The 7,626-nt window shown below is 34.2% G+C and overlaps 1 long non-coding RNA gene across 1 annotated transcript; it reads left to right on the forward strand.

Annotated features, from left to right (window-relative positions):
- Positions 1 to 591: 591 nt before the first annotated feature.
- LOC136209779 (uncharacterized) lies at positions 592 to 4,672 on the forward strand. Its single transcript, XR_010677665.1, has 6 exons — positions 592 to 940; positions 2,918 to 3,034; positions 3,120 to 3,285; positions 3,800 to 3,965; positions 4,323 to 4,370; positions 4,451 to 4,672. It is a non-coding gene; the product is annotated as an uncharacterized lncRNA (long non-coding RNA).
- Positions 4,673 to 7,626: the final 2,954 nt, after the last annotated feature.

The following is a 7,626-nucleotide window of genomic DNA, read 5'->3' on the forward strand; positions in this document are numbered from 1 at the left end:
GCCTGCGCGGCAAGCACGGCCTGCGCGGCCAGCGCGGCCTGCGCAAGCCGCAAAGAATACCCTGCTTGCGCGGCCGGCACTCCCAGAGCACCAAGCGCAGGACGCGTCCCCCCCATCACAACGTTCTGCTCAACCCCACGGTCCACAGCCGAAAACATCGGACCTTCTCCTTACACTAAATAATAATATAATTTTATGAATAATATTACTTTTTTATTCTTGTATTTATATAAAACTTAATTGAATATATGTGAAAATTAAAGAGAAAAGTATAAAAATAAATCTTGTGGTTATATCTGTTTTCGATCGTAGCCATGTGGTTTAAAAATTTATAAAATGATACCTTGAGGTTCATTCTGTTAGCAAACACATATCAAATTGACTAATGGTGTTAAAAGTCAAAGGGAAAAGAGTTAATTTGGTCCTTATATTTATTTATTTTATAAATTAACCCCCTTTATTATTATCTAATTATCACAAAAAAAAACCTAAAATAAAAAAATAAAAATCAAATGCATATTCTTCTCCATCTCTCTATAATTTCTTATTTTTCTTTTTCTTTCTCTCTCTTCTCTCTCTCCTCTTTGTTAATTTCTCCCTCTTTAAGAATACAAAATCAAATACAACAACCACAATTTACCATCTTCTAATCTTCATCTTCCATTCTTCTCCTGTTCAGAATTTAGCAATTCTTGGATCTCCAACTCATCAAAGGAACAAATATAAGCCAATGGGGTAAAGGAGGTTTTCTCTATGAACAGTTGGTGCGACGCACAAAAGTGGTGGAAAAGAGCGGCAGAGTTGTTAGAGTGATGTTATGGTATCAAGGGGAAAGTGATACAATGTTTGAAGAAGACGCCGATTTTATAAAGAGAGATTAATCAAGTTTTTCAAGGAGATCCGGGCTGATCTTAATCATCACCGGCTGCGAATAATTCAGGTAATTAATTAATTAATGTTTGAGATTAGGAGTAAATAGATGAATTAATGTTTGAGATTGGGTAGGTGGGTCTGGCATCGGGGGAGGGAGCATTTGTGGAAGAAATTAGGAAGGCACAATTGGGAATTAAGGTTAAAAATGTAGAAAGTGTTGATGCTAGGGCCTGATATTGGCTTATATTTGTTCCTTTGATGGAGATCCATTGCTAAATTCTGAATAGAGAAGAATGGGAGATAAAGATGAGAAGAAGGTAAAGGGTGGTTGTTGTATTTGATTTTGTATTTTTAAAGAAGGAGAAATTAACAAAGAGGAGAGAGAGAGAAGAGAGAGAAAGAAAAAGAAAATAAGAAATTAGAGAGATGGAGAAGAAGGTATATTTGATTTTTATTTTTTATTTTGGGGTTTGTTTGTGATAATTAGATAATAAGGGGGGTTAATTTATAAAATAAATAAATATAAAGACCAAATTAACTCTTTTTCCTTTGACTTTTAACACCGTTAGTCAATTTGGTATGTGTTTGTTAACGGAATGAACCTCAAGATACCATTTTGTAAATTTTTAAACCACAAGGTTGCGATAAAAAAACAGGTGTAACCACAAGGTTTATTTTTATAATTTTCTCAAAATTAAATAGTGCTAAAATGGTAAACTTGACATTTAATATAAAAATTTATAGATGGGGGATTAAATAGTTATCTTTATCAAAACTCAAGGACTTTATAGCGTGTTTCTATAAATAGAGGACTAACTAGTGTAATATTGACAAACTTAGAGACTGATAAATTATTTACCGTTATTTTTATTGCGTGCTGATGATGAATGTAAATATTTGAGATCCGACTTAGTAGGATTGTGCATGGATCTTAGATTGGACCGAATATTTGAGAAGAAAAAAGTCAAAATTGGAATGAACTTTTGACATTTTTTACCAAATTCGCCTAGTTCAATAAAAAAGGCAACAACTTGGTGCAATTTGGATCTTTTTTTCTCGGGTCATTTAGGTGTTGTTTGGTTAGAAGTAGACATGTCCACGAGTCTAGGTACCCGCCCGGCCCATCTAGACCCGTGTCATTTGGGTCGGACTTGGACAGTATAAATTAAGCTTAGGCCCAGCCCGGCCTAATCCTGCTATAGCCCGCCTATTTTTTTGGGCGGGCTTATGATTGATTAAAATAGCACGGGATGGCCCAGCTCGGCCCGGCTATTAATATTAACTAATTACTTTATACATTTATATATTAAATATTTACTTTTAAATATAAATTTTATTTTTTATAATTAAAAATTATGTATATATATTTAGATGGGTTTATATAGGCTGGGCTTAGAATTTGATTTTTAAGCCCAAGCCCGGTCTGAGCCCGAGCCCGTCTAAATTTATAGCGGGCTGAGCTAGGCTTGGACTGAGTACTTTTACAAAAAAGCCTGGTAGGCCTGAGCCCTACCCAGTCTGGCCTAGGGGTGTAAGCGAGCCTTGGTAGTTCGCAAACTATTCGAGCTCGGCTCGATGAAAGCTCGATCAAAGCTCGGCTCGACTTGACTAAAGTTCGAGATCGACTCGAATACTAACAAGCTGAGTCCGAGCTTCCTCAAGTTCGGATCGAAAGCTCGCGAGCAGACTCGATTATTTTTAACATAAGTACATATATATTTGTTATTAGTTTTCATCACAACTCAAATAAGATTTAAACCAAAAAAAATGACACAAAAAAGCTTAGACATCGGAATCTTTAGCTAGACAATTAGATTTTGATAAGAAACAAAATACATTACTAACTTTAATATATATTTCATTGTTGAAATTTTTCTCCGAATTTGTGTTTTCTACCACAAGTATCATCTACTATTCTGAAATCTCGACAATAACATGATTGTTTTTCTTTATCAATATTTTAAACTCATATATAGACTATGTTATAAAGTTTTTTGTTTTCTACGCTACTTATTCTATGCATGTATGATGAATTTGGTTAAAGCTCATTAGAAGCTCGATAAAAGCTCGACTCGGTCAAAGCTCGGTCAGATTCGGTCAAAGCTCGGCTCGAGAGGGCTCGACTCGAGATATTAACGAGTCAATACTGAGCCTACCTAAGGTTCGGCTCGTTTACACCCCTAATTCCAATTTCCCCTAAAAGGAATTATAAATTATAATTAACTTTGTTTTTATTTGTTTGGTAGTACTTGACAGCTGCCGTAATTCCATTATTTTTTATTACGCTGAATTTTCTCAACGTCCTGAATTATGAATTTGGAAGTATTGGAGAAGTTTTTGCCGAAGAAGCCATCGATGCTGAAATTGAAAGGGAGAAGAATGCAATAGTCGTATCGAGATTGGAGAAACCCGGTAAGTAAAAATTGGAAATTGTTAGTTTATGTTTATTTATAGATTAATGGCATAAATCTGATTCTGCTTGATTGGAATATTAAGTAGACCCAAATCCAACATTTTAATCTTTTTCTTTGGGTTTTTCATTTCTTTGAAAAGATATCTCGATGTGTGCTGCCTTTATATGTATAGCGGACAAAAATTGCATAGTAAATATAAATGTATAAAAACTTGCAATCCGTAGACCCGGACAAAACACTAAGGAATTGCTGAGACATTACAAGCGTATACGCGCAGCAGTAACACAATTCAACCGAAGTATTTCCTCCTTCGTCGTTTCGCAAATGGCGATACGTAGTTTCTCTATGTTCGTTACGTTGGCAGTACTGTATTATGCATGCTTCAAAAAAAGTTTCTCCATCATTATACATAGAGTTGAGAATTTTACTGTAAGTATTTTTCATATAATTCCAAATTGCATCTAAAAAGATTTTATGAATTATAATTAACTCTATTTTTATTTGTTTGGTAGTGCTTGACAACTGCCGTAATTCCATTATTTTGGATTACGCTAAATTTTCTCAACGACCTGAATTGCGAATTTGGAAGTATTGGAGATGGTTTTGCCGAAGAAGCCATCGATGCTGAAATTGAAAGGGAGGAGTGTGCAACAGTCGTATCGAGATTGGAGAAACCCGGTAAGTAAAAATTGAAAATTGTTAGTTTATGTTTATTTATAAATTAATGGCATAAATATGATTCTACTTGATTGGAATACTATGTAGACCCAAATCCATCATTTTAATCTTTTTCTTTGGGTTTTTCATTTCTTTGGAAAGATATCTCGATATGTGCTTCCTGTTTTTCTTGTATTCTTGTTTTCTCCGAAGTATTATTCTAAAACCACCGCAACTCCTACCCTTCTATCGCTCTATGTTATGTTACCCTATCTTTTGTTGCTTCTTGGCCCTCTCATCTTCATGATTTCTCTTATGTGCCAAGACTTGGCTGGATTTTGTATGATATCTAATATGCTTACCTAGATAGAAACACAGTTTCAGGATGAATATGATTTCTGCATGAGGATTATTCAGGAACTCACAGTAAGTCATTAATTAAATATGATTTCTGTTTTTTTTGTTTTGTTTTTTTAATTCTAATATATTATTTTCATTTTTTGCAGGATTTAAGATTCGGCGGAGGAGTTGTTCTGACTATTAATATTGTGGTTAAAATATCTGCAGAAATTTGGAGGGGCTATTCTAAATATGCAGAGTTTTATTTTATCGACTGCTTATTTTAGGTGTATTTGGTTTGCATGTTTGTATTTGCCAATGCATTTATATGTATAGCGGACAAAAATTGCATAGTAAATATAAATGTATAAAAACTTGCAATCCGTAGACCCGGACAAAACAATAAGGAATTGCTGAGACACTACAAGCGTATACGCGCATTAGTAACACAATTCAGTCGAAGTATTTCCTCCTTCGTCGTTTTGCAAATGCCGATATGTAGTTTCACTATGTTCGTTACGTTGGCTGTACTGTATTATGCATGCTTCAAGAAATGTTTCTCCATCATTATACACAGAGTTGAGAATTTTACTGTAAGTATTTTTCGTATAATTTCAATTAGGGGTGTAAGCGAGCCTTGGTAGTTCGCAAACTATTCGAGCTCGACTCGATCAAAGCTCGGCTCGATAGGGCTCGACTCGAGTTTGAGATCGGCTCGAACACTAACAAGCTGAGTCCGAGCTTCCTCAAGTTCGGCTCGAAAGCTCGCGAGCAAACTCGATTATTTTTAATATATGTACATATATATTTGTTATTAGTTTTCATCACAACTCAAATAAGATTTAACCCATAAAAAATGACACAAAAAAGTTTAGACATCCGAATCTTTAGCTAGATAATTAGATTTTGATAAGAAACAAAATACATTACTAAGTTTAATATATATTTCATTGTTTGAAATTTTTCTCCGAATTTGTGTTTTCTACCACAAGTATCATCTAGTATTCTGAAATCTCGACAATAATATGATTATTTTTCTTTATCAATATTTTAAACTCATATGTAGAGTATGTTATAAGGTTTTTTGTTTTCTACGCTACTTATTCTATGCATGTATGATGAATTTGGTTAAAGCTCGTTTGAAGCTCGATAAAAGCTCGGCTCGGACAAAGCTGGGTCAAATTCGGTCAAAGCTCGGCTCGAGAAGGCTCGACTCGAGATATTAACGAGCCAATACTGAGCCTATCTAGGGTTCGGCTCAATTCGGCTCCTTTACACCCCTAATTCCAATTGCACCTAAAAAGAATTATGAATTATAATTAACTCTGTTTTTATTTGTTTGGTAGTGTTTGACAGCTGCCGTAATTCCATTATTTTGGATTACGCTGAATTTTCTTAATGACCTGAATTGCGAATTTGGAAGTATTGGAGAAGTTTTTGCCGAAGAAGCCATCGATGCTGAAATTGAAAGTGAGGAGAGTGCAACAGTCGTATCGAGATTGGAGAAACCCGGTAAGTAAAAATTGAAAATTGTTAGTTTATGTTTATTTATAAATTAATGACATAAATCTGATTCTGCTTGATTGGAATACTAAGTAGACCCAAATCCATCATTTTAATCTTTTTCTTTGGGTTTTTCATTTCTTTGGAAAGATATCTCGATGTGTGCTGCCTTTTTTCTTGTATTCTTGTTTTCTTTGAAGTATTATTCTGAAACCACCGCAACTCCTACCCTTCTATCGCTCTATGTCATGTTACCCTATCTTTTGTTGCTTCTTGTCCGCTCATCTTCATGATTTCTCTTATGCGCCAAGACTTGGCTGAATTTTGTATAATATCTAATATGTTTACTTAGATAGAAACACAGTTTCAGGATGAATATGAATTCTGTGTGAGAATTATTCATGAACTCACAGTAATTCATTAATTAAATATGATTTTTGTTTTTTTGTTTTGTTTTTTTAATTCTAATATATTATTTTCATTTTTTTGTAGGATTTAAGATTCGGCGGAGGAGTTGTTCTGGCTATTAATATTGTGGTTAAGATATCTGCAGAAATTTGGAGGGGCTATTCTAAATATGCATAGTTTTATTTTATCGACTGCTTATTTTAGGTGTATTTGGTTTGCATGTTTGTATTTGCCAATGCATTTATATGTATAGCGGACAAAATTGCATAGTAAATATAAATGTATAAAAACTTGCAATCTGTAGACCCAGACAAAACACTAAGGAATTGCTGAGACACTACAAGCGTATACGCGCATCAATAACACAATTCAGCCGAAGTATTTCCTTCTTCGTCATTTCGCAAATAGCGAGATGTAGTTTCACTATGTTCGTTACGTTGCCTGTACTGTATTATGCATGCTTCAAGAAACGCTTCTCCATCATTATACATAGAGTTGAGAATTTTACTGTAAGTATTTTTCATATAATTGGCCCATGTTCAGGTCTAGTTAGAAGAGAGAAAATTAATGTTTAGAGAGAGAAAACTTCAAAAATGATGATTTTGAAAAATAAAAAAGTGTAGTTCTATAGTAAATATGGTACTAAATAAATTTAATTTTTGAATTTTTTTATTTTGAAGTCATTAACGGTTAAATTGGTAGTGTTAACCTAAAAGTCGTTGGTTATACGTACTGATAATGAATGTAAATATTTGAGATCCGACTTAGTAAAGTTGTGCATGGATTCTATAGATATTATACTGGAGCCAATATCTAAAAAAGTTCAAAACTTGTACGACTTTTGACTTTTTTTGACCAAATTTATCAGATCGGTCAAAAAAAGGCAACAATTTCTGAATGTTCGATCCAATCTATTATATTCAAGATGCTTGCCCTGCCCTACGACTTAGATTTTGTTTAACCAGCCTCTTTGTTAGACCATATATGCTTACATTTTCGTCTAGAGGGTAAGCCAACCAAGGATTGTACCTCACAATATCTTGTTACACCACAATAAATGGAAGTTCTTTGCCCGAAAGTATCCAATATGCATCTTAGGGGACGGTTTCGATGGTGTTCGAGCTGTTCTCGACACTAATTCCACAAGTAGAAGCTTTGCTGCCACAAAAACTTCTCGCATGTAGTGTCAAAGACTGCAAATTGTTGGGATTTTCTCAAATCATCAATATCATTATCATGTTGGGTATTCCACGTCATCTTCAAGCCTAGCAGTAGCTGCTCTTACATTAACTTTCTTTTCTTGTTCACACAAACAATTAATGATATCTAAACACATTCAAGCATACTCGAAAACAAAGTCAGTACATGTAATGTGATGACTTGTGTAATCATTTACTAATCTATAATGTGTCTGTTCTTGCACTCAAAATCT

Source organism: Euphorbia lathyris, chromosome 10, assembly GCF_963576675.1.
Source record: "Euphorbia lathyris chromosome 10, ddEupLath1.1, whole genome shotgun sequence".
In the NCBI taxonomy this organism is placed as follows: Eukaryota; Viridiplantae; Streptophyta; class Magnoliopsida; order Malpighiales; family Euphorbiaceae; genus Euphorbia; species Euphorbia lathyris.